Genomic DNA, 25,607 nt, shown 5'->3' on the forward strand with positions numbered 1-25,607 from the left:
ACTACGACTGGCCTGTTAACCATCCAAATAGGCCGCAACACTCGACTACTCCACCCCACACCCACAACTACCCTCGTGATCTCCCGACCACTCCTCAAACCCCCCCCGCCCCCCACCACCGAATGATCCCCAAGCCTGAATACTCTCCCATCATTCTAGCTACCTTCCCGCCCACTTGAATACCCCTTCCACTCCGTGCCTAACCTTCCAAACTCCCCGACTACCCCCAAACCTCAATTACACTCCTGACACTCCCCGCCCATAACTAACCCCCCACTGACCACCCAACACCTACAACCACCCGACCACTCCCTGATGACCTGACCCCACGCTCCTCCCACCCTATCAGTCACTTATCTTACATACTTCTCTCCTAGTTTGTCAAAATGTTTTTTGGACCTTTAAACTTACCAATGAATGGCAACTCATGCCACGAAAAAGGGGGCGTGGCTTCATTTCCCCAACACTCCAAGACGATTATGAAGTACTCCAGGAGCAGCTATGCTCCGCATTCTTTAGCAGGCCGGGTTCGGAGGCCCAAGCGAGAAATGGGCAGCTCCAGCCAAATCTAACGTAAACAGGAATGGAGTAGACATCCACGAGTGATTGGCACTCCATACGACCACAAGACATAGGAGCAGAAGTAGACCATTCGGTCCATCGAGTCTGCTCCGCCATTCAATGAGAACATGGCTGATCTGACAATCGTCAACTCCATTTTCCTGGCTTTTTTCCCCATAGCCCTGGATTCCCTTGCTGATTAAAAATCTGTCTATCTCAGCCTTAATTATATTTAACGACCCAGCCTCTACAACCTCCTGTAGTAACGAGTCCCACAGATAAACAATACTCTGAGAGAACAAATTCCACCTCATCACTCTCTTAAATGGTGACTCCTTACTCTGAGATTATGCCCTCTAGTCGTAGAGTCTGCCACAAGGGGAAAGAACCGCTCAAAATCTACCCTGTCAAGACCACTAAGAATCTTATGTGTTTCAATAAGGTCACCTCTCATTCTTCTAAACTCCAATGAGTACAGGCCTAACCTACTGAACGTCTCCTCATAAGAAAATCCCTCCATACCAAGGATCAACCTGTTGAATATTCTCAGGACTGCCTCAAATGCCAGTACATATTTCCTTAAATAAGGGGACCAAAGCTGTTCACAGTATTCTAGGTATGGTCTAACTCGTGCCTTGTATAGTTTTAACAAGACTTCCCTATTTTTATACTCCATTCCCTTTGCATTAATGTCCAAAATTCCATTTGCCTTTCCTGTTACCTGCTAAACTATGTGCTAGCTTTTGGGATTCATGTACGAGGACCTCCAATTACCTCTGTGCTGCAGCTTCCTGCAGTCTTTGTCCATTTAAATAATATTCAGCTCCTCTATTCCTCCTACCAAAGTGAATAACCTCACATTTTCGTAATTTTGATTGGGTAAATGGGCATAGCGGTCAATAACCAATGTAAAACATTTAAAGGCACAATTCCAAATACTCAACATGAGCATGCTTCACTGAAATAAAATACAATACTCAGCAAGAAAGATCCACCAGTGGTTTACGATAAGGGTTAAGGAGATTATTGGGTTAAAGGACGGGGCTTATATGGTGTTAAAAAAACAGCAGGAAGTCTGACGATTGGGGATCTTTAAGAAACCATGAAAATGAAAAGAAAAAGTTGACAAAAGGGTAAATAGTAAATGCGGCTAAACAAGGCTGGAATATAAAACAGGTATAATGAGGTTTTATAAATAAAGCAAAAAGAAGAAGGCGATCAGCAGAAAGATACGGGGGTCCCATATAGGAAGAGAAAGAATAAATTATTATAGCGAAAGAGTGCGTGGCAGTGAAATTGAAGGCAGATTTGATGTCTGCCCTCATGTTTGCAAACGCAAGTTACTTGCCAGAAATGAAGAGTAACCGAGGGGCCAATAAGAGTGAGGAAGTGGTAGAGGTTGATATCAGCAGGTAACAAAAGAATGCAGGAGAGAAACTGAAGTGATTTCAGTCGGAAAAACCCAAGCACTATATCTGCAATGATAGTGGTAGCCCTGGGAATAAGTTTCCTTTATTCCTTAGATCACAATAAGGGTCTCACGGTTTGGAAGCTAACCAACCCAACACCACTTTTGTAGAAAGGAAGGACAGAGGAACGAATGGAGCTGCAGGGCAGTTAGCCTGATATCAGTTAGGGAAGCAGCTATAATCTATTGTTAAATATTGTTAACTGGTGAACATCTAATGTGGTTCCACTTTTTAAGAAAGGCAGTAGAGAAAAGCCAGGGAACTACAGGCCAGTGAGTCTCACGTCAGTGGTAGGGTAACTATTGGTGAAAATTCTGAAGGAGAGTAGCAATCTCTACTTGGAGAGGCAAGGTTTGTCCAGGGATAGTCAGCATGGTTTCGTCAGAGGGAGGTTATGCCTAACAAATATGATTGCATGTTGTGAGGAGGTGACCAGGTGTGCAGGTGATGGTCATGCAGTTGATGTAAGTTTATATGTATTTTAGCAAAGCCTTTGACAAGGTCCCACATGGGAGTCTAATAAAGAAGGCAAATGCACTTGGGATACAGGGTAACTTGATAAGGTGGATTCAAAATTGGCTTAGTTTTAGAGGCAGAGGTTGATGACAGAAGAATGCTTAATAACTGGAAGTCAGTGTCCAGTAGCGTACCGCAGGGACCATTGCTGGGTCCCCCATTATTTGTCATTTATATAAACGACATAGATGACTATGTGGGGGGTAGCATTAGTAAGTTTGCGGATGACACAAAGATTGACCGGGTGGTTAATCGTGAGGTTGAATGTCTTGGGCTACAGGAAGATATAGACGGGAAAGTCAAATGGGCTGATACGTGGCCGATGGAATTTAACCCTGAAAACTGTGAGGTGATACACTTTGGAATAAGTCATTTGACAAGGAAGTATTCAATGAACGGCATGGCACTAGGAAGTTCTGAGGAACATAGTGCCCTTGGCGTGTGTGGCCAGAGAACTCTGAAGGCAGACGGGCACGTTAGTGGGGTTGTGATAAAAGCTTATGAGACACTTGCCTTTATCAATCGAGGCAGAGATTCTAAAAGTAGTGAGGTCATTTTCGAGTTGTGTAGAACATTGGTGAGGCCACAGCTGGAGTACAGTGTGCAGTTCTGGTCGCCGCATTATAGAGAGGACGTGATTGCACTGGAGGGGGTGCAGAGGAGATTCGCCAGGATGTTGCCTGGGATGAAATATTTCAGTTATGAAGAGAGATTGGATAGACTTGGATTGTTTTCTTTGGAGCAGAGAAGATGGAGAAGCGACCTGATCGCGGTGTACAAGATTATGAGGGGCATGAACAGGATGGATAGGGACCAGCTGATCCCCTTGGTTGAAGGGTCAGTCATAAGGGGTCATAATTTCAACGTGAGCGGCAGGAGGTTTAGGTGGAATGTGAGGAAAAGCTTTTTTACCCAGAGCGTGGTGACAGTCTGGAATGCACTGCATGGGATGGTGGTGGAGGCGGTTTGCCTCACATCTTTTAAAAAGCACCTGGATGAGCACTTGGCACGTCGTAACATTCTAGGCTGTGGGCCAAGTGCTGGTAAATGGGATTAGGTACATAGGTCCGGTGTTTCTCACGTGACAGTGCCGACGCGATGGGTCGCAGGACCTCCTCAGCACTGTGATTCTGTGATTCTGAAGTCTTAACAAAGCTCTTGGAACAGTTCGATCAGTGAAAGTTAACATCGTTTTGCGAAAACAAAATCCTGTCTGACAATTCATTATTGCTTTTTAAGCTGTAAATAATAGGGTAGATAAAGGGGAACAACTGAATTTAGTATACTTGGTTTTCCTTATGGCATTCGATAAGTCGCCACACAGAAGGCTAACAAGCAATATACAGTCTCGAAGGGCAGGGAGTGTTGCTTGGAGTGTAATGTGTCGAAGTGTGAAGTTATACCCTTTTATCCCAATTATAGAAAGACAGAATGTTTTTGAAAGGCGTGAAAATTGTAATGTTGGTGCTCAGAGGAACATGCGCTCACATGTATAAGGAATACCGAAATTAAGCTCGAAGTTGCAGCAAGCACTTTGCAAACCAAATAGAATGTTCAATGCGAGGCGAATTGAGTAGGCGAAAAAAGTGGCCTTGCTACAATTTTACGGTGCTTTACTGAGATCACCCCGGGATATCGTACGTATTTCGCCTCCATATTTACAGAAAACTGGCATTGGAGGCGGTACAACAAAGGATCTCTAGACTGGTCCCAGGGATCAGAGTGTTGCGATGCAGAGCACATGTTTTTATTAATTTATGGGAGTTGGTATTGCTGGAAAGGGCGCAGGATTTGTTGTCCATCTGCAATTACCCTTGGCAAGGTAGTAGCGAGTTCTGGGCTATAACAACTCTAATAATAACTTCAAACATTTCCCCTAAAACAGATGTTAGGCTAATTGACCTGTAGTTTCCTGCTTTCTGTCTCCCTCCTTTTTTGAAAAAAAACGATTTACATTTGGTATTTTTCAATCTAATGGCACCTCCTCGGAATCTAGGGAATTTTGAAAAAATAAAACTAATGCATCAAGTATATCTCCAGCAAAATCCTTCCGGATCTGTGGATTTGTCAGCCCGCAACCGCAACAATTTGCTTAATACTATATCCCCGTAGTTTGTAATTTTACCGAGTTCTTCCCTCCCTTCCATTTCCTGATTCACAGCTATTTCCGGGATTTTGCTTGTGTCCTCTATAGTGAAAACCGAAGCAAAATACCTGTTTAATTCGTACACCATTTCCTTCCTTTACATTATGAAATCACGAGGGAGAATTCCTGTAAGACTATTTTTTACTTTGTTAACTCGTTTCTGATGTAAGTATCTATAGAAACGCTTATTACCCGGCTTTACATAACGAGATAGCTTTTTCATGCTCTATTCTTTTTATCTCCTTATTTACGTTTTGTCGTTCTTTGCGGTTTACAATACATATTAATGAATCGTACGACAGAACAAAATGCTATATTTCCAAGTTTGCTGACGACACGAAATTTGATAGGAATGCGATAAATGCGATTGGCCGTAAGATATTTCAAGGCGAATGGAATAGTTTCATGGAGTTAGCAAATGCATGGCAGATGAATTTCAAAATTGATAAGTGTGAAATTATCAACGTTGGTAGGAAAAAAACAGACTGACACAGCATTACTTAAATTGTGATTGTTGGGAAATTGGGAAATGTTTATCTACAAAGGGACCTGGGTGCCCATGTATACCAATGACTGGAAGCAAGCATGCAGGTGAAGCCAGCAGTTGTGAAGCGAAATGGTATGTTGGCCGTCATTACGAGGAGACCTGAGTACTGGAACATGGATATCTTACTGCAGCTGTACAGGGTATTAGTGAGACCACACCTGGAGCAAGTGAGCACAGCCAAGTTTTACCGGACTGATCCCGGGGATGACAGGTTTGTCGCAGGAGGAGAGGTTGGTCCAACCAGGCCTGAAGTCACTGGAGTTTAGAAGAATGAGAGGATATCTCATTGAATTATATACAATTCTAACAGGGAGTGACATATTAGCAGTAGGGATGATATTTCCTCTAGCTAGGGTGTCTGCAACAAGGGGTCACAGTCTCAAGATACTGGGTAGGTCATTTAGTGATGGGGTGAGGAGAAACTCCAGCAGGAAGAGCCTTGTTTACCATTGGAATTCTCTACCACAGAAGGCAGTGGAGTTTAAGTCACTGCAAGGAAATAGGTTGATTCTTGGACTCTAAAGCTGCCAAAGATTTGAAATAGAGGATCAACCATGATCACATTTGAATGACGGAGCAGGGTCGATGGGTCGAATTTCCATCTCCTGCTCCTGTTTTGTATGTGTCTATTCCACTAAACCTCCCCTGACCAAGTCTCTAACCTCACTTTTCAGTTCAATTTAACTAGCTCCACTTTGATGACCTCATAACTGCCCTCAGGAAACTTTAAAACATTTGCTCTGGGCGCGTTTCTCCCTCAAAATGAATGTAAAATTCAATCATATTGTGATCGCTGCTACCTAGGGATCGCTTCACCTTGAAGTTATCAATTAATTTCAGCTCGTTGCCCAATACCAGCTTTAGTATATCCTCCTCTGCGGGTGACTCCAGAATGATCTGTTCTAAGAAACGTTCCCAAAAACATTCTGTGAGCCATTTTCTAAGTTCCCTTTTACCCATCTGGATTTTCCAGCCTATATGCCGATTAAAGTCCCCATGATTAGTGCTGTAGCTTTCTGTCAAACTCCCTTCAACTCTTCGTTTATACTCGGTACTCTGTCTATTTACAGTTAGGGTCCTATACACATCGCTCACATGAGCCCAATCCACCTCCCCTGCACTCTGACTTGTATTGAGGGTTCAATATTCAGCCTTTCTGTTCGTTAGATTAACAGAAGTAGAGACTTTCATTCATATGGTGTCATTCCACAGTCAGTGGTTTAGGAATCGCTAAATCTCAAGGTTGGCTGTTATTCGTCCGAACATTTGCGGCACAAACAGACCCACTGCCTTCCTTTCGCTTTCCTTCATGAGTGAGGCCAGCGACCATGAAATTTAAAAACCAAGTTTGTTTAGCTTTGGAAATTCTATCACACACTGGGAGGGCAGGGTAATTAATAGGCATGGCAAAACCAGATTTCAATGTAATCCATACATTTTTAAAGGTATGAATATGATTTAGCATCAAGGCGCATTTCGATTAAACAACTGAGCCCGGGGTGCCCACATCAGACCATAAAATTTGAATGCAGTATTTTCGATTGTATCGATGAATTGGTTCTCACACACATGGAGGGGAAATTTTATCCGGGTTGTTTTTACGTTCCGCCGAATTCAATGGACACTTGAAGCAGGGTATGTACAAGGGTCATACGGACCCAAAACGCTAACTCTATTTCTCTCTCCACAGATGCTGTCAGACATGCTGAGTTTTTACAACTTGTTCTCTTTCTTTTACTGTCAATGGACTTCTGAATGGCTCACCGCGGATTATCGCCTTGCAACCGCTTGGTATGGCCGGGGAATTTCACCCTATCGGCGGAACCGATCTCCCTGTCGCTCTGGCAGCTTCTAACACCCTCACTCCGAGGACGGGTCTGCCCCCTGCTCCAGGAACCGCTCTGCTCCTGGCGCTGAGGCCCGCTCACCCCTCGCTCCGAGATCTGCTCTTCCACCTTGTTCCAGACAACACTCCCCTCAAAGCTCCGAGGCTCTGTCTCCCCATCACTCTAAAGCGCGCTGGCGCTGTCGCTCCGAGATCCTCTCCCCCCGACGCACCCCCCACCCCCCCCCGCCGCCTACCACCCACCCCCACCACACCCCCCCTCGCTCTTAAGCCTGTTTTCACCTCGCTGGGAGGCTTGTGCTCTCCCTCGCTCAGAGGCCTGCTCTCCCAACAACCTAAGTTTCGAGGCACGGTCTCACCCTCGTAGTGAGAGACGTTAACGACGGAATAGTGGCTTCTCGCTGAACTAAAAAATTGAGGCGCAGGATAATATCCTGTGACCAGGACTTAAATCTCACCAAGGCATGTAGTGACTTTTAATTTCAATTAATAAGGTGGGATTTAAATGTCAGACTTGATTATCATAATAACTCATCTGGTTCTCTATTTGCCTTTCAAGCAGCAAACCTACCATCCTCACGTGGTATTGTCAACACGGGGACTTCAAACCCATAGCAGTGTGGCTGACACTTAAATGTCCTCCGAAATGGAAACTGCTCAGTTCAAGATTAATTATGGATGGGCAAGAAATACTGGCCTTTCCAGTGGCGTCCAGAACCTATGAACTAATAAATTTAAGAGGGCTCGCTGTCCCTTCGCTCTAGCTCTGGGGCACAGTCTCCTTCTCCATGCGGTCCCTGGCCCTGGAACTTAACTTGAATACTTAATGCCACACTGAATTCTGCTTGTTCAATCACAGGCTGGTTTCTCCTTGCCGGGGGAAAGCTATTTTAGTGTGCCTAAGCTCGCGGTTTCTTCCAGTCAAACTGGATTTTGCGTAAAAAAACACTAAACGGAAAATATAATTGAATAAATCTAAATTTCTATTCCTCGATCAGGTTTAGCGCTGAGGAGCTGCTGCTCCACAGTGTCACCAAGCGGCCAGAAAGCGGCACTGCGGATAGGCTCAAACCAGATTTTCCGTAATGGTTTAATTCAAAGCGGAAACTTCTGACTTTGTAAGAGCCCGGTATTCGAGTACCTCGCCATTCCTGAGTCTAGTGTTTCTCGGAAAATCATTACGATTCGGCCATGTTTCCCCGCCCATTTCCCGTGGCTTATTTCCAACGTGGCTCTCGAAATTCACCAGCAGATTGATCTACTTTCATTGACCTTCTAATTGCAGACCAATCAAGAACATAGCCAGGAAGGAGGTTTCACAAAAAGATGAATGTACGGCACAATTCCCAAAAATAGTAGAAGCAAGTAAAACTAGCAAATAATGTGCATATTCCGAAACAGGACCTTTCCTTCACAGGCCGACCGACTGTCTCCACTCGGCCTCATTTCACATGTTCCCTTATTCGCAACAAATAATTGTTTTTTTCACACAGTGGAGTGTGAGCTGAGCACTACTTTTTCCCAAGTTTCCGAGCAGATGGATTCGGGGCAGGGGAAGGCCATTCGGCCTCTCCAGCAGCTCTCGTATTAAATAGGTTCAGTTGACTGCAACCACAACTCTACATCCCCACCAAACTTTGACAAACTTTCACCGCCACGCTTACCAAAAATCGCTCTACCTCGGCCTTAAAAATGCCTAAACACTCTGCTTCTTCTGCCTTTTGAGGCAGAGAATTCCAAAGGCTCACTGCCCTCTGCGGGATAAAAATATATCTCTTCATCTCCGCCCTCAATGGAAGACCTCTCACATTTATACAGTGACCCTTCGTTCTAGATTCTCCCAAAAGGCGAAAGATCCTTTCTTCATCCAACCAGTCAAGGCTAGTCAGGAACTTATATGTTTCAATCATGTCACGCGTCTCTCTTCAAAACTCCAGCAGATACAAGCCGAGCTTGTCCAAACTTTCCTCAGAAGATAACACGGGAATCCCGGGTATTACCCCAGTAAACCTTCTCAGGACTGCTACTAGAACAATTACATCTTGCTCAAATAAGGAGGGCAATGCTTTACCCGGGTACTCCAGATGCGGTTTCATCAATTCCCTGTATAATTTACGCAGCATATCGTTACTTTTGTAATTAATTCCCATCACATGATTACAATTTATTTGCTTCCCTCATGACTCCCTATACATGCACACTAAGCTTTTGCACGTCATGCTCTAGGATATCAGTGCTCTGCCATCCATCGCCATTTAGATAATGTGCCTCTTTTTAATTTTATTGTCAAAATGGACACTGTCACATTTTTTCCGATTACAATCCATTTGCCAAAACCTTGCTTACTCGCCTACACTAAATATTTCACTTTGCAGCCTGCTTATGTCCTCCTCACAAATTATTTACCTACGTTGTGTCATCAATAAATTTAGCAACCATACCTTCAGTCCCCTCGACCAGTGTTTTTAGTTTCCTTATTGATTCATGGGAAATGGGCTTCGCTGCCTGGGCCAGCATTTATTTCCCACCCCTAAATGCCCATGAAGGATGATGGTGAGCTGCCTCCATGAACCGTGTAACCGTCCATGTCGTGTAGGTGCACCAGCAGTATTTTTACCTATGGACTTCTTGGATTTTGGCCGGAGACCGGGACGGAATGGTGATATAGTTACACGTCAGGATGGTGAGTGGCGTGGAGAGGATTATCTAGGCGGCTGTGTTTCCATGTGTCTGCTGCCATTGTTCTTGTGGACGTTAGCATTCGTGGGTTTGGATCTTGCACCCTTAGGAGTCTTGGTGACTCCTGCTTTGCATCTTTTACATGGCACAGCTGCCAATGTTCATACGTGGTGGAAGGAGTAAACGTTTGCAGATGGGGTGTGAGTTAAAGAGGCTGCTTTTTCCTGGATGATGTCAGCTTCTTGAGTGGGGTGCAGTCATCCAGGTAAATGGCCAGTTTTCCATCACAATCCTGAACTATGCCTTGCAGATAAGAGACTGGCTTTGGACAGTCTGGAGGTGAGTTCCTGGCCACAGTATTCCGGCCTCTGGCCTGCTGTTGCAGCCAGAGTGTCGATATGGCTCGCCCAGTTAGGTTTCTGGTCAATGGTAGAGCGCAGGATGTAAATAGTGGGTGATTCAGGGATGTCAATGTCATTGAATGTCTTGTTGGACATGGCCAATGCCTTGCGGTTGTGTGTTAGAATTATTCTTGCAATTTGTCAGGACAAGCCTGGATATATTCCATGTCGAGCGGCATTTGGACATGGACTGGTTCAGCACCTGGTCCCTCGTGAATGGAGGTGGACTTTGTGCAATCATCAGCGAACATCCCCACTTCTGAATTAAGGCCATTGATGAAGCAGCTGGAGATGGTTGGCCCTACGACATTACCTGTGGAACTCCTGCAGTGATACCCCGGAACTGAGATGATGGACATCCAACCACTGGAACCATTTTTCGCTGTGCTAGCTATGGCTCTAAACTGCGGAGAGTTTTCACCCATATTCTAATTGACTCCTGTGCTGCCCGTGCTCCTTGATGCCACGCTCAGTCAAACACTGCCTCGCCTCAACTGCATTGATATAATGTGTGAGTTTTTGAGGCCCAACACTGAAACCTATGGCGCACCAATCGCTGCGTCTTGTCGATCACAAAATGAGCCATGTATACCTTATAACCGTTTCTGGCTAACTACTCAATGTTCTGTACTTTCCAATATGTTACACCCTCCACCATAAGCTTCTATTTTCCTCGATAAACTTTGATGTGGCACCTCATCAAATATATTCTGTAACTGTATATACGGTACATCCACTGGTTCCCCTTTATCCAGAGCCATCTTATTTCTTCAATTGAATTGGTTGAAAATGATTTCCCTCTCACAAAGCCACGTTGACTCTGCCTGATTACCTTGAATAAATGTATAACGTTTTTAATAATAGGTTCAAAGATTTTCCCAATGGCTGATGGCAAGCTAACCAACATTTGGTGTCTTGCTTTCTGTCTCCCTCCCTTCTGGATCTTTTCTTTTTAATGCATCTGTTGGAACTCTACCTTCCTGTCATAATGTTTCTAGCCAGCTATCTCTGACACACCATTTTATTTTGTTCCTTAATTATCTATCGTCGTTGTCTAGTGTTTTCTAAATGCTGATAATTCGCCTCACATTCCACTTATCCTTCCACAGTTATATGCTTTTTAAATGTAATTTTGATACTATCTTTAACTTTTAAGTTGGTGAGTCCTCCCATTGGAGCGTTTCAATCGCGTTGCAATGTATCTATTCTGCATATTCTGAAACATCGACTTTAATGTCGGCCAGTACATCTCTTTTGAGTTATCCCTTCAGCTTCGTTGGCTGTCCACTTTAGAAAACTCTGCTTCAATGCTGTCACAAATTTCTTTGCTCAAGTCTTTGTCCAAATGTAGCAAGAACTGGGCAATACCCAGGCCTAGGGTGACAAGTGGAAAGTAAGGTTCTCGGCACCCAAGTGCCAGACAATGAACATATCCAAAGAGAGAGAATCTAACCATAGACCCTTGACATTTAAATGCGTTACCAACTCTGAGTCCCTCAAAACAACATCCCGGGGATGATTATTGATCAGAAACTGAACTGGATGTGCCATATCAATACCCATTCCTGCTTCTATGTTCTACTTTTCTCTGTTTCTATGCCACTGAACCTCACATGACATATCCTTTAACCTGATTTGCCAGTTAATGTTCGCTAGCTCCGTGTTCATGCCCTCATAAATGCCCTTGATTAATTTGAAATGCTAGTTTAGGCCGCACTCCTCTCTCCGTCAAAATGAATGTAATATCATGATCTCTGCTACACTAGAGGTGCCTTCACTATGAGGTTATCAATTAATCATATCTCGTTGCTCACTACAAGTTCTATTACAGATTGCTCTCTGGTTGGCTCCAGAAGGTGCAGTTCTAAGAAACTTTCCTAACAGCATTCTATTAACTTTTATTTACACTACCTTTCCCCATCTGATTTTCCCAGTCTAAATGTAGATTAAAACCCCGCATTGCTATATCTTACTGGCAAGCTCCCATTATCGCTTTGTTATATTCTGTCCTACTGAGTAGTTATAGTTAGAGGTTCTGTACCTCACTTCGACATGTGACAGCCTGCCTTTATCATTCCTCATCGCAACCCAATCTTCTCTACATCCTGGCTTGCTGAATTTAGGTCATCCGTCTGTAATGTGCTAATACCATCATTAATTAATGAGCCACAACTCCAACATTTCCTAACTTCCTGTCCTTCCTAAACGTCACGTATCCTTCATTATTCAGGTCCCAATCTACATCATCCAGGAGCCATGTGACTGTAATGGCTGTCAGATCGTAAGACTATTTCCATTTGCGCTATCAATTTTTCTGCTTTGTTTCGATGTTACGTGCGTTTACATACACACAGTTTAGCTTGTAGGGTTATTATTTTTGAAATGTGAACATGTTGCGCACATTTTTTTCAGCTGAAATGTTATCCTGCACTGTCTGTGAATGTTCGGCTACCATTCAGATAATTAGGATGAATTTCAACTCCTTTTAAAACATTAACCGTAACTTCGGCGCTCCCCAGCGTCGGATTTGGGGGCTACACCAAAGATGCGCTGGAGAATTCTCCTGGGAAGTTCCCAGGTAAGGGTTTTCACGGCAATTGCTCAGCAGTGCACACTTCCTCTGGACGGTTACGCTACGCTCGGGACCATCCCGAAATACTATTGAAAACTTAACATTTGATGGTTCCTCCGAGGTTTCAAAAATAGTTATGCTGGAAAATGTTGGAACAATTAAATCTTCTTCTCGCTTCTGGGCAAGTATTGCAAAAAATACAGAGCGACCCCACTGAACATACCTGCAACATGGCTCCCCCACGGGGCTACCCCTTCAACCCAACAACCGACCTCCGACAGCATCCCCTACTTCAACCCACCGACATCAGCACTTGCACCTCCAGCGACATCGCATCCCACATCACTACCTCCGACGCCCCGCCCAGGCCCTCGGATCCCCTGGCCTCCGAACGCTCCCCATCACCCCACTTCCACAATAACCCAACGAACTTCGCTACCCCCAACCCCCCGAACTGCGGAAACCCCGCCGACATGCGGACTCAGACTCGACCTCCGGAACCCACTGCACCACTCACCCGACCTCCAGAGACCGCCCCGGGGCCGCAGGCGACAACCCAAATCCCAACCCCCACCCCCCCGCCAACCCCGCCACCCTCCCACAGACCTCGGCCCCTCCTACCACCGGACAGGCCCCCGAGACTCTATCGATCTCCGGACCCAATCACCCTCCCTTGAATTCCGGACAGCCCCCCCAACACACCCCCCCCCCCCGCCCCCACACACACACACAAACCACGGGGCCCCCAAACTCCGGGTACGCCCCCGACCTAAGGCTACTCTCCCCCACGACGCCCGGTCACAGTTTCTGATCGCCCCAAGCCCAATTCCTATCTACTTACCTTAGATACTGACCTTCCTCTGGCCTGTCAATTTCCCTCGCCATTTAAACATACCTGCTTTACGGCAGAACGTGCTCTTAAAAAGGAGGCGTGGTCTCCCTGAATACGCTGGATCTGGACTTCGCTGGGCGCTGAGGGGGGTCTTTGGGCGCACCCCACAAGCAGCACCGGCCAGCGGAAGTGGCAACGCTATTTTCAAGGCCCGGTAAATAGGTATGTATTTCTTCTCATTCCTGCGCACCAGCATTTTCCGACGCTGGTCGGAAGTAACGGCCGATTATTTTGCTGTGAAGCGAATTAGAGGCGAGATGGTAAACGAAAAGCAAATGCGTTTCCAATGAGGAGTTAACAGGACGGGCAGAGACCAGTTTCACTGTCACCACCTTCAATTAGCCCCCAACTGGTCGAATTTAGAATACATTACCCTTGAGCAGGGAGTTTCTTGAATGTTGCCTTTTACTATTTTTTACGATTCTCTAAGATGCCTTCACAAATTGCATTTCCAATGCTCCTGAATGTAGTGTTGGCTCTGGTCCACGATTTTACTGTTGGGACCGCGAACTTGTTCTCCCTTGCCCAGTTTCTTTGGCACCGCTGTTATTACTCCCTAATTCAATGATGGCAATTTCAGCCTCTGAACGCAAGGGCTGAGTGCTGAAATTTGGAATGACGACATGACTTGCGGAATAGTTCTTGCATTTTCTCCTTTTAATTCTAAGTTCTCCATTTTTGTTGAAGAAAGTGAAGAGATGATGTCGATATCCAAGAATGTTTGCTGTCTCTAGGTCTCGCAGACAGAGTCTCAGAGGCCGCTGTCAGCAATTAAGACTGGGATGAGGAAAACGTTTTTATTCAAAGGCATGTGAACGTCTTCAGTTCTGGACACGGAGAACTTTCCATTCTCGTTCATTATTTTCAAGGCTGACATTGATCGTTCTCGGTGTTCGGTGCGATCAAAAGCTAATACGGACTGGTTTGGAAGTTGCAATTGAGATCGAAATTGAGCCATGCACATATTGATTGTTGGGAAGTCCTGAAAGCCAGTATGTGCTATACCTGCTCCTATTTCTCATATTCTTACATACACTATTCACAACAACAAGCAGTAGTATATTGACCTCGGAGTCCTAGCAGTGCAGATTCCAGCAGGTTTTAGTGAGTTAAGTAGAAATGCAATTTGCATTCTCCTGGTTTTTATTCCCTTGATCACACGCACTGAAGTTCATGCTGATCCCGGTTTATGTAGTGTCAAAATGTATAAGTGCGGTCAGCATTTCCAAAGTTGTAATGAATGGGAAATCCCAAACAATGAAGCGCCAAGTCAGGAAGCAGTTTTTCCACATTATGGGAATCTGGACATGTAAAACACAAATCTCAGAGGTAATTGAAGGTATTTTAACGTACAACCGGTGTGCATTTTCTGATGTTGAACTCAAATAAAATCACGAAGGGAGCAAGGAAACCTTTACAAAGTGAATGATTCTCGGTATTCCGTTGAGTGAGCCCAAAATGCTTCGATCGAACACGGCCTTGAACACTGGACCGTCAGATTAAAAGTCTGACCCTCTACCGGATAAGCTACCCGAGCATCCTTTTTTGCTACCACACAGGGTTCTGCAAACACTCAATACAGGCTGTACAACCGCCGTTCGTTTTGTATTTCCTTCCTGGGAAAACCGCTCTCGGCAGAACATTTACATCACACGCAGACAACCTTGAGCCCTTCTCCTTCTCTTAATAGATCTTCTCACTCCCAACAAGGACTCGATCTTCCATATTGACGTGTGATGTGACAGCTGCCTTTTCCTCCGTGTTTGGTGATCAATGTTTCGGTCACAACATTAATTAATGTGGGTCGTTAAACTGCCGAAATAGTAGCACGAATTTGCAACATGAAAGGCATCGATTTAGGGGTAGGAAAATGGCATCATTTGTTGTTCCCTCTGGGCAAAATGCGAAGAAATTCAAGCAAACTCCGTGACCCTTTATAATTTGTTCTTTTCACAGACTCCAGAGGAGTTAATAGATTTTGCAGTAAAGGACCTTCATTTATACGTTCCACGTTCCATTTTTCCGCAGCATTTCCTGAAGATATCAACCATTGAATACTTTGTTGTGGAGCTCGCTTTGTGGTCTGGCCGCCATTTCCCAGTTCAATGTATCTGCCAGGACCTGTCGCAGAGAGGGAAAAAATACAGTGAGCAAACCACTTGCTTTTATGCACAAGCGGTGAAATTTAACAAAGACCACACTGTACTTTCTTTTGTACACGAACCTCTTTTTGAATGATCGCTTAAAAATAACCCAGGCACCTGAATTGCTGAGATGGACTAAATCCTTGTCAAGGAGTTTGGAGTAAAGACGCAAGCTGAGATTCGAAATTAAAATTTCCTGATTACGAGTTGGACACTTCAACCAACAACATTGAAGGGCTCACGGAGAACACTTTGTGGGTGCAATGGTTTGAAATGATATCCTGATTGATTTTCTGCCTGTCACATTTGCAATTGACTATCACTGAAGCGTTTTGTTTCACCGTAAGACCATGAGACCATAAGACAAAGGAGCTAAAATTCGGACATTCGGCCCATCGAGTCTGCTCCGCCATTCAATCACGGCTGATAAGTTTCTCAACCCCATTTACCCGCCTTCTCCCCGTAACCTTTGAGCCCCTTACCAATCAAGAACCTATCTATCTCGGTCTTAAATACACTCAATGACCTGGCCTCCACAGCCTTCTGTAGCAATGAATTCCATAGATTCACCACTCTCTGGCTAAAGAAGTTTCTCCTCATCACTGTTCTAAAAGGTCTTCTCTTTACTCTGAGGCTGTGCCGTCGGGTCCTATTCTCTCCTACTAATGGGAAAATCTTCCACACGTCCACTCTATCCAAGCCTGTCAGCATTCTGTAAGTTTCAATCGCATCCCCCCTCATCCTTCTAATATCATATTATGAAAGAAAATTTAGACTTAATCATAAAGTCCAAGTGCTGACATGAATATTGAGAACAAACTGTCTGCTTTCTGGCCAATCTTCCGTCCATGCCCATATCTTACACCCTCCAACATGAGCTTCTATTTTACGAAATAGCCTTCGACGTGGCACTTTATCAAATGCTTTATGGAACTCTAAGCACAGTAAATGCATCAGTTCCCCATTATCCACAGCGCAAAGTACTGCTTCAATGAAATCCAACAAATTGGTTAAACCCGATTTATCGTTCACAAAACTATGTTAATTCTGCCTGATTACCTTGAATGTTTCTAACCTCTCTGCTTAACATCTTTAATAATACTTTCTAACACTTTCCCCTTGACGGATGTTCGGCTAACTGGCCTGTAATTTCCTGCTTTCTGTCTCCACCCTTTTTGAATAACCGAGTTACATTTGCTATTTCCAATTTAATGGAATCTAACCCCAATCTAGAGATTTTTTGGAAAATTAAATCTAATGAATTTATCATTTCTCCATTGATATCCTTCCGGACCAACGGATTTGTCTACTTGCAACCCCAACAATGTGCTTAATATCATATAATATGGTGACTGTAATATTCCCGAGTTTATTCCTCCCTCCCCTTTCCGGATTTACATCTATTTCTGGCATGTTACTTGTTTCGATATAGTAAAGGCCGAAGCAAAATACCTGTTTAATTTGTCCGACATCTCACTACTTTACATTATAATTTCCCCAGGCACACTTTCTGTAGGACCAATGCTCACATCGTTAACTCTTTCTTATTAAACCTCTGTGGAACCTCTTATTGTCCGTCTTTATATTACTGGATATTTGCTCTCATACCTCTAATTTTCTCTCATTAATATTTTGTCATTCGTTGCTGTTCATTTTTTCATTTCCAATCTCCTGCCATTCCTTCGGCCTGTGCATGATAATATGCTGTTTCTTTAAGTTTGATAACGTGCTTAATTTTTTTAAGTTCATCAGCGTTGGTACCCATCCCCTTGGAATTTTTCGTTCTCATTGGAATGCATTTATTCTGAAATATCCCTTTATATGTCTGTGATGACAAAACACTGAGATAATGCCCACCGGATTAGGCAAATTGAAAAGGGATTTTTGAAAGAGAAAACAACATTGACAAACGTACAGTAGTTCTCTGGGAGTGTAGCTAGCAGAATCGATATGGGAAAACCGTTGATGTGGTTCATTTGGATTTTGTGAAAGCTTTTTGCACAGTCCCACGTACGAGTTTAGAGTTTCAAGTTCAAGCACATGCATTGGGAGGTAATATTATTGGCATGGATTGAGAATTTTTAGCAGGCAGCTAAAAGAGAGTCAAATAAACGGGTATGTTTCAGAATGGCAGGCAGTGACAGTGGGGTACCGCAGATCCTGTGCTTGGCGCCCTGCTGTTCACATTATATATGAATGATTTGGATGAAGGAACCAAACGTAATATTACCAAGTTTGCTGGCAACACGAATCTTGGTGGGAATGTGAATAATGCGGAGGCTGTTTGGAGGCTTCAATGCGATTCAGACAGTTTGAGTGAGTGAGAAAATAAATGGCAGATGCCGTTTAACGTTGATCATTTTGAAGTTATCAGCTTGGATATGAAAAACAGAATGGAATGGCATTATTCAAACTTGATGGATTGGGAGAAGTTGATGTACAAAGGGCCATGGTTGTCCCTGTACATCAATGATTGAAAGAAAGATTGCAAGTGGAGCGAGAAGTTAAGAAGGCGAATGGTACATTGTCCTTCATTGCCAGAGAACTTTAGTACAGGTGCAAGGATGTCTTACTGTTCTGTTACAGGGTCTTGGTGAGACTAAAGCTGGAGTAGGGTGTGCAGTTTTGGTGTCCTTACCAAATAAATGATACACTTGCCATGGAGTGAGCTCAGCGCACTTTCACCAGGCTGATTGCTGGCATGGCAGGATTGTCACATGAGGAGAACTTGGCCCGACTCGGCCTCTATTTACTGGAGGTAAGAAGAATGAGAGGAGACCTCATTGAGGGAATGACACATTGTATGCATGGATGGTATATCCTCTGGCTGGGGTGTATAGAACAACGGGTCACATTCTCAAACTACGGTCTAGGCTGTTTAGGGCTGAGTGGGCAGTGAACATATGGAACTCACTGCCACAGAATGCTGAGGAGTCTAACTCACTGAATATGCTTAGAAGGAAACGGAGAGATTGCTGGTCATTAATGGCATCAACATTTTGATTCATAGGTTGGCCATGATTATATTGAATGTCGGAGGAGGATCGAAGTGCCAAATTACCGACGCCAGTTCTTCTATATATTTTTCTATATTTCTGTTCCGCAATGTTTCTTTGTTTGTTTGCCACTGAGCTCCACTGACCTACCAATTAAACGTATTTGCCAGTTCAGTTATCTAGCTCCAATTTCATGCCCTCATAATTGCCCTCATTCAAGTTAAAAAGGCTACTTCTGGACGCAGTCGTTTCTCCTTCAAACTGAATGTGAAATTAGATCATAATATGATCGTTGCTACCTCGGGGCGCCTTCACTATGAGGTTATCAATTAGTGCCATCCCGTTGCTCAATGCCAGGCCTTATATAACGTGCTGTCCGGTTGATGGCAGGGTGTGCTCTTCTAAGAAATTTTCCCGAAAACTTTCCGTGGAATCAATTAAAATTTCCATGATTTTTCCTGTAGCTTTCTGGCAACCTCCCATTACCGCTTCGTTTGTACTCTGTCCAAACCCGTAGTTTTAATTTAGAGGCCTGAATAACACTCGCAGAGGTGACTTCATGCATTAATCATTCCTCACCTCAACCCAACCGCTTCCACATCCTGGTTTCCTGAAATTAGGCCTTCCCTCTCTAATTGGCTGATACCATCATTAATTAACAGAACCGCCTTCTACACAATTTCCCCACTTCCTCCCCTCCCAAAAGGTCAGCTGCATTTCAGTATTTAGGTCCCAATCTACATCATCTAGTAGCCATGTCTCTTTGATGGTCATCAGGTCGTACTTCTTTATTTACTTTTGCGCTATCAGTCGATCTGTTTTGTTTCGAACGCTCCGTGGATACAGAGCCTTTAGTTTCGTACGTTTATTATTTTTGAAAATGGGAATATTCTGCGAACTTTCTTCATCTGAAGTCTTGTTCTGGGTTCTCTGTTTGAACCACAAACTCGTTTGCTCTTCAGGGAATTCTTTGGAGCCGCTATAAAAATTTGCCTATTCAATGATGGCAATTTGAGCCTCAGAACGCAAGGCCTGGGAGCTGACGCTTGAAATGACGCCAGGCTACCTTGTGTTTCCTGTATATTCTGTGGTTAATTGTGCAATCTCTACATTTTTGAAGTATGAGAAGAGACGATGTACATATCCAGGAATGTTTGCTGTGACTCGGGTCTCCAAATCCCGCAGTCATGGTCTCAGAGGCAGGTGTCAGCATAAACATTGGGTTGAGGATAACGGTTTCATTCAAAGGCTTGTGAACATTTTCAGTTCTGGACACGGAGAACTTTAGATTCTCGCTGATTATTTCAAAGCCGGCATCTATGTTTATCGGTGTGCCGTGAGAACAAAGGGGTATAAGGGCTGCCCTGGAAGCTGCAACTGAGATCGACATCGAGACATGCACATGTTGAGTGTTGGGGGAGTCTTGGAAGCCAGGATATGCTGGCCCTGCTGCTATTTCTTCTATTCATGAAGACACTATTTGCAACACAAGCAGTATGATATTGAAGTAGGGTTCTAAGCAGTGTAGATGCATCAGCAGGATTGAGTGTCTTAATGAGTTAAATAAGAGGGCAATATGCATGCCCATGAATTTTATTCCCTTGGAAAAACAGGGCTGAAGGGTATACTGGTCCAGGTTTATGTAGTGTCAAAATATTGATGTACGGAATTCATTTGCAACGGCCTAAAGAGTAGGAAAACCCAAAACAATCACGAGCCAAGTCAGGAAGCAGTTTGACCACATCGGGAAGCTGGAAATGTACAGCAAAAATCTAGGAGGCAATTGATGCTATTGAACTGTGGAGCCGATGTGAATCTTCCAGCACTGAACGCAATTGAAATCGTTCAGGGAGCAAGAATATCCTTGCAAAATGACGCCTGTTTTTCCGTTTCACGTGGAATGACGAAATAATTCATCGCTCGAACAGGGAATTGAACCGACTGAGCTGACGGAGCATCGAATGCAACTCATTACAGAGCGTTCTCCAAACACTCAACTCACTCAGTACAACCTCCATTAGTTTTATATTTATTTCCTGGAAAATCCGGTCTCTACAGGACATTTACATCACACGCAGACAGCCTGAAGCCCATCTCCTTCTCTTAATAAATCTTCTCACTCCCACCAAGGACTCGCCCTTTCACTGCGAAGTGTGATGTGACAGATGCCTTTTCCTGCCTTTTTTGCACTGGGCCCTCCATGTTTTGGACAATACATGAATTAATGAGATTCATTAAGTTACCGAAAAAGGAGCGCAAAATTGCAAAATGGCTGACATAGTATTTGGTGTAGGAAAACGACACAATTAGATGCTCTCTCTGGGAAAAATGTGAGAACATCCACGTGCAAAGCAAGAAAGCGAATTACGTGCCTCTCTCTAAATTATCCACTTCTCAGGCTCCAGGCCAATAAACAGATTTTGCAGGTAAGACCTTCAGTTACACATTCCACTTCTGATCTTTCCGCAGCTTTTCCTGAAGATCATTAAATACTTTATTCTCGGAGCTCGGTACGTGCTCAGGCCGCTATTTCCCGATTCAGTGTGGTTTCCGCTGCCTGTAACACAGAAAATATACATTGAGCACACAGCTTTATTCTCAGCGCCCGGAGCAAAGGTAACACTGATATTCGAACTTCCTATTTCCGGTTTAACAGAGCGCTGTTTGTAACCACCAAAGCTGCAGCTCCCATTCTGGCCCACATTGTCGCTGCAAACATTTGAATCAATATAATTTTTTATATGACTGCATCATTTGCAATTGGACATCGCTGAATCGTTATTATTTATCCCGACAGGAAATAAAACCTAGATGATAAAAAAAGTTCAACTACTGACATGGAATTTGAAAACCAATCTCGCTAATAGGAGGCAGAACGGGTCCGGCTCCCGTTTCCACAACTCTACCAAAACTGCCCAGAGCCTGCATTGCTCCAATCGTATACATCTGTGTAGATTAAATCATTGCCAGGAGGCCATGTTGCAATCATTCCCAGCTGCAAGCAGTGGTTCAGCTGAAGGCTTATCCCGGACTGTCTGTAAATGTTCGACTGCCATTTAGAGAAATGGGATGAACATCAGTTCCGTTTGAAAACATTATGTAGCTGTGAAGTGAATTGCAGCTGAGATAGTCGAGAGCATAAAATACTTTTCCAGAGCTCAGTTATGACCCGTGAGCGCTGACTTCACTGCCACCATTTCCATCGAACCTTTATTTGGCTATTTTGAAATACATAATTCTTGTGCAGACGTTTTCTTGAATATTGTCAGTAATCATGTTAAGGCTGCCTAGGTTGCTCGAATGAATTGTATTTCCGTTTCCCCCAAATATATAATATCAATACAGAATCCAGAATACCTAACGGCACAAAAAGGAGGGCAAACTTGCACGATCGTGTCCGCGGCGGGTTAAAAAGGAACCGCCCAGACTAATCCCACTTGCTACATATTGGCCCCCAGCCCTGCAGGTCATGGGACCTGATCAGCATAATCACACGGCGATTAAATAATCTGAGGACATCGGCCTCTACCATCCTTTCATGAAGTCGTTGCCAGACGGCTCCGCCCTTTTGGAGAGAGAAAAGAACCCTCAGCTCCCCTTTAATCTTTCCATCAAAAACTTTCACTCACGAGCCGGTAGTCACTAACCGCTCTAATGAAGTTAATTGCGCCTGCCTAGCCAATTTATCCAGAGCCGAAACAATTCTGCTCATCTCAATTGGATTTCCTCTCAGCCTCCACAGTTCCACGGGGAATAACCCCAGCCTATTCAATCTTTCCTCATACCTGCAATTTACCAATCCAGGCAATAAACTCGTAAATCTCCTCTTCACTCTCTCTAATGCAATTAAATCCTTTCTGTCATGTGTTATCATTTGACTTGTTTGAAGAGGTGTCAGCTGTGGCTCAGTCCGTAGCACCCTCGCCTTTGAATCAGAAGGTTGTGGTTTCATGTCCCACTCCCGGAAACCAAGAACTGTGATTGTACTCAAAGGAGTTGCAATCTGTGACTGTTGATAACTTGAAAGAATTTTTGCCTTGCCTGACCTTTCGAATTGCATCATCACACACTTCCCTGGGTTGAATGACATTTGCCAATTTTCTGCCAACCTGGCCAGTCATTTGGCACCTATTTATAATTTGGTACATCCTTCTCACTGATCCACAGCGACCTCTTTGCACTGCTGTGTCGCTGGCCTTTCCGTGTCTCATTTGCAGTCACTGTTATTATTCGCACTTTCCATATTGGTCAAGTTAAGCCTCTGTAAGAAAAGCAAAAGAGCTGGCACTTCACAACTCTCCATCACTCCACAAATAGCGCCTGACCGTTTCATTCATTCCCTGTTGTTAGTTCCATATTTTTATTGTGGGAAGAATTCTCATTGAGACGCACAACATTTTGAAGCACTTGAGAATGTGGATGTTTCAAGAATGTTTGCAATGGCAGGGAACGGTAGCACTACCTGCCAGAGTGGCAGAACACGGCATGGGACATTCCGATTGAGATGCAGTAAATAACTTCATTCAAAGGTTGTGAACCTTCCGAAATCCAGACACACCACATTTGTGAATTCTCGCTGAAAGTATTCAGAATTGAGCTCCATATTTCTCAATATTCCGTGGGAAGAACGAGGTACGAGGGCAGCTCAAGGACGAGCAATTGGAGTAAATGTGGAAGCATCAATTGCTTGAATGATGGAACCACCGTGAAGACCGTGTAGGCTGAATCAATATTCGTTCAGTCAATCTTCAGAAGAACAAACACCTGGGCACTGACAGGAGAAATAGGAGTGAAAAAGGAGAAGATGCCTTTTCAATTCTGATTCACCAGGGCGAGCGGAGGCAAGTTTCATTGCGACCATTTTCCATTGGCCTTTTTTATCGTTACTTTAGAACGCTTTTCTCTTGAAGTGAAAGCTCCTTGAATAATGGAATTTATGTAATTTCTTCTGCAATTGGCCAGGTTGCCAATATCAATTGTGTTCCCTCTTCTCCCTTCCCGGTTTCTTTTGAGACGCTATTATAATTTGCAAATTAAATTATGGCAATTTAAGCCTCTGAACGCAAGGCCTGGGAGCATACGCTTGAAATGACATCCGATTTCCTTGTGTTTCAGCAATTTCTGTTATTAATTCCACGTTCTCTACATTTGTGAAGAAAGTGAAAGGGTTATGTAGATATCCAACAATGCTTGCTGTGGCTCGGGTCTCTAGGTTCCGCAATCAGAGACTCAGAGGCAGGTGTCAGCCAATGAGGCTGGCATGAGGGAAAATATTTCATTCAAAGGCTTGTGAAAGTTTTGAAATCTGGAGAAGGAGAACTTTCGATTCCCTCTGATTATATTCAAGACTGACACTGACAAATCTCGGTGTTCTGAGAGAACAAAGGGGCAGAAGGACTTTTCTGGAAGTTGCAATTGAGATCGAATTTGAGCCATGTGTATACTGAGTGTTAGAGAAGCCCTGAAGTCCAGATTATGCTACACCTGTTCCTATTCCTCACATTGTTACAGACACTATTCACAGCAACAAGCAATATCACCTTCACCTCGGGGTCTTAGCAGTAATGATCCAGCAGCAGGATTGACTGTTTCATGGAGTAAATAGGAGATCAATTTGCATTCGGCTGTTTTTTATTCGTTTGAGCCCACAGGACTGAAGGGTATACTGGTCCAGGTTTCAATAGAGTCAATATGTTGAAGAGCGGACACCATTTCCAACGACCTAAGGAATGAGAATAACCATAAAAATCAAGCAATTTTTCCGCATGCGGAAGCAGGACATGTACAATGCCAATCTCGGAGGCAATTGAAGTTATAGAAATCTGGAGTCGATGTGCATTTTCTGTCCCAGAACTTATGATAAAATCGCTCAGAGGACAAGGAACCGGTACAAAATGAAGCTTTATTTTGTGTTTCACGTGAAGTGAGCAAATAAAGCATCGCTCGAACTGGGACATGAACCCTGGACCCACAGATTAAAAGTCTGATGCTCTACCGACTGAACTATCCGAGCTTCAATGCCAGTCCACAACATCGCGTTCTTCAAATACTCAAACACATTTTGAACAAACTCTGTTCAAACTTTGAGCTTTGTCCTGGATTGTGTCAAGCTTTTGGACCGTTTTGTGAGCTGTACTCATCCAGGCAAGTGGCCGCTATTCCACGTTCCTGACGTGTGCCTTGTAGATGGTAGACATGCTTTGGGGAGTCAGCAAGTGAGTTTCTCGCCGCATGTTTCCTAGCCTCTGACCTGCTCTTGTAGCCATATCATTTATATGACTTGTCCAGTTCAGTTTGCGGCCAATGGTAAACTCCAAGGTGGGGGATTCAGTGATGCTAATGCCAATGACCATCAAGGGGCGATGTGTTTGAGGTGAAAGATGTTTATTCGGATGTTACAGTAATGGGCCCATAAACTACTGAAGATAGCATTAATTAAGGAGCCTCATTAAATTACGGAAACAAAACAGCGGGAGGTTGCAATTTGGGGATGATGGATGCAGGTTTCGGAAAACAGCACCAATTGCTGTTCATTGTGGCAAAAAAAAGCGAAACAATCCACTATGACCGCCCCTTGGCTGATTTGGAAGCACACGATCGTAATCAAAACGCTCCTCGTTTCATCGCACTGCTTGAGAGTTGGGAATGAAAGCGCCGCTGTGATTCGAACTTGGGAACTCTCAACACTGAGAATAGTGTTTTGAATTGTATGCGTGAACTTTGCTACAAGCATTATTTGCAATGACCATTATTTATGAGGGCTGTGCAGCAGTGCGAAATCGGAATCTTGATTCAGAAACAGAGATCGAGATAGGGCATGCCATCTGAAAAAACAAAC

At 44.0% G+C, this 25,607-nt stretch overlaps 1 non-coding gene across 1 annotated transcript; it reads right to left on the bottom strand.

Moving 5' to 3' along the window:
- Positions 1-24,709: 24,709 nt before the first annotated feature.
- Positions 24,710-24,782, bottom strand: trnak-uuu (transfer RNA lysine (anticodon UUU)). The gene has a single exon. It is a non-coding gene; the product is annotated as a tRNA-Lys (tRNA).
- Positions 24,783-25,607: the final 825 nt, after the last annotated feature.

The sequence above is a fragment of the Cetorhinus maximus genome, chromosome 35, assembly GCF_964194155.1.
Source record: "Cetorhinus maximus chromosome 35, sCetMax3.hap1.1, whole genome shotgun sequence".
Classification (NCBI taxonomy): domain Eukaryota; kingdom Metazoa; phylum Chordata; class Chondrichthyes; order Lamniformes; family Cetorhinidae; genus Cetorhinus; species Cetorhinus maximus.